At 32.1% G+C, this 2,929-nt stretch overlaps 1 protein-coding gene across 4 annotated transcripts in view; it reads right to left on the bottom strand.

Annotated features, from left to right (window-relative positions):
• Flo2 (flotillin-2) overlaps positions 1-2,929 on the bottom strand; it is a 315,478-nt gene that overhangs the window by 164,049 nt on the left and 148,500 nt on the right. The window lies entirely within an intron of this gene.

The following is a 2,929-nucleotide window of genomic DNA, read 5'->3' as shown; positions in this document are numbered from 1 at the left end:
TAGTTTTAGGTAACTATTAAATTTTGTTTTTAAAATTGAAGATTTGTTATTTAATAAATAAATAAATATATATTGTAAATAAAAAAATTGTCCAACTTTGCTTGGTTCTGGGCGAATAAAGAAGTCATTTAGGTATGAAAAAGAAGACAAAAGCAAGAAAAAACGTTAACTTCGGTTGCGATTGTTACAATGCCATGAAAAATATGTATTCCAAATTGTTTGAAGATACCTAGACAAAAAAAGGATTTTTCATACAAGGAGTTGAGTTTGATTGGTCAGTTCTATGCCAGCTATATGCTATAGTCGTCCAATATCGGCGGTTCTGACAAATGAGCAGTGTGTTGGGAAGAAAACAATGTGTGCAAAATTTCACAGAGGTATCTCAAAAACTAAGCGATAGGCCCTCACGTATACATACGGACACATGCACCTGACAAAATCGACTCAGCTCTAAACTCAACTCAGTTTTCCAAAACATTTTTTTAAATTATTTATTTTATGTTTGGGATTCAATATATTTTTCCATCCGGTATTTGGCATTAAAAATTAAAAATAAATTTTTAATGCGGTTTGTGGGATAATTTGTGGGGAATTGTTTTTTATTTTTCAATACCGTATTTTGGTTAGCAAAATAAAAAAATACAAGAAAAAACGTTAGCTTCGGATGCACAGAAGCTATAATACCCTTCACATATACAAAAGGTTCCTTAGAAGAACTTGATTCCGATCATCCAGTTTGCATGACATCGATCTGAACCATTTCTTCGGACATTCATTATTACCTTAGATAATGATCCGTTCCAAATTTCGTAAGATATATAGATATATCGTCAAATGAAAAACTTTTCCATGCAAGTACTAGATTCCGATCGTTCAGTCTGTATGGCAGCTATATGCTATAGTGATCAGATCAGAAAAATTCCTTAAAAGATTCCATTATTGCTTTGGATAATGATCCGTTCCAAATTTCGTAAGATATAAGATATATCGTCAAATGAAAAAGTTTTCTATGCAGGCACTTGATTCAGAGCGTTCAGTTTGTATGGGAGCTGTATGCTATAGTCGTCCGATGTCAGCCATTCCGACAAATGGGCAGCTTCTTGGTAAGAAAAGGATAGGTGCAAAGTTTCAGCGTAAAACCAGAGAACGTAAATGAATAGAGAAGGAGCAAATGTTAACTGAAAACTTTTTGAGTACTAATTTGTAGTTCCATATGAAGGAACATCGAAAAATATAACTTCGAAAAAGAAAAATACACCACACAATATGCGAAATGCTATAAATAGACACAACGAATATTACTATATGAAAAATCGTTGCGCATACCTATTTAGATTTATGTTTTCAATTTCTATGATATGACAAATTTATAATTATGAAAAACCTTTTGAATTAAAAATCTGTATTCCCGTTAAAAACCCCAGAATTCATAATAAAATAAACATTTAATAGGCTATTTTTCCAACTTATGTATGTGCGTTATGTGAGCATTTGCTTATTTAAAAAAGGATAACAATAAAACGGTGGCTAAGCGGCCACATTTCCACTTTTGTGGTGGCTGAGGTCGTAAGCGCGAAGGAGTTAAGCTCATTCCGAATACGAGCATATACGTTCGAATCGTAAAATACATAAAATTAAAATTGTATTTAATTTTTTTATTTTATTAATTGGAATTAATTAGCATATCTCAATTCAATTACTTAAATAGCATATTTTACTTTCAGAGATAATTAAAATATTTCAGGAAAATATGTTCATATGTTTAGGTTTATTGAATATTTCCTTATTATGCGTATTTACACAAATGTGATAATCACACATACATTCTTAAATACACGTACGCTGATGCTTGCTTCTTCTTGCCCCGCACAAGCAATGACTTTTGTCTACGCTTTTTGCTTTTTGCGAGTTGAACGATCGCTGGCAAGGAGGGATTGGGGCGCACCGCCACATAATTATTTCAGATAAATATTTTATTTATCGAATTTAGTTTAAAAACGATTATAGGTATGAATATATGTGTATTTATATATATATATATAATATATATTATATTACGAAAATAATTCATAAATGCATCAGTATTTTTCAATACTCATTAAGCAACATATTAATATATTATGAGCCCTCACTTGACACGCCTCTGTGTATGGTGGCAAGCCAACGAAATAACGGCGAGTTCGAGCAGACATTGTGTTGTTGAAAAAAACGAAAAGACGACTTTGTCGACAAACATACATACATACAGACGAGCCCGCATACATATTGACGCCAAATTTTGCGCATCGTCGCGGAGTTGACAAAATTTGTTTCAAGGGACAATTTTACGACAATGACGGTCGGCTATGTTGTCTCGTTTGTCCTTTTTGTAGTGGTTTGCTATTGAAAGTTGACTTATGCTCTTTTGAAATATTGCGATTACCGATTGGGCTGCATTTTCATAGCGTCGTATTTAGATAAAATGGGCTAAATCGACAAACTATGAAATAATGATAATAAGTAAACATATAAAAGTACTATATGCAGTGTGCTTAGAGTTTATAGAAGTAGTTAATGATTTCATATACATGTCAATTTTATATAATTTTTTTAATTTAATGCCATATATAGTGAATAATATGCAAAAATATAAATATTATTTAAACTCGCTAATAGGTCATGTTGCCAATTCTCCTTTCTGAAGTGAACATCAGACAAATTCTTCAATTTCTGATTTTTAGCAAATGTTGTGAGGAAGCAGCTTGTGGGCAACATACAAATGCGAGGGGGATGGTAGGATTTTCAGTGGTGGCTGTCAAATTGTAAAATTGAATTTTTCTCGTTTTACTCAATTTCATTCATTCATCATTTTATAAACTTAATTTCGCATATGCGTAGGAATTCTATATGAAAACCAAATGTGGTTTACCAGGCGCACAGAAAAAATAGC

The sequence above is a fragment of the Bactrocera oleae genome, chromosome 5 (genome assembly GCF_042242935.1).
Source record: "Bactrocera oleae isolate idBacOlea1 chromosome 5, idBacOlea1, whole genome shotgun sequence".
Lineage (NCBI taxonomy): Eukaryota > Metazoa > Arthropoda > Insecta > Diptera > Tephritidae > Bactrocera > Bactrocera oleae.
The sequence above is the reverse complement of the archived record's forward strand: the minus strand, read 5'-3'. Positions and strand labels throughout refer to the sequence as shown.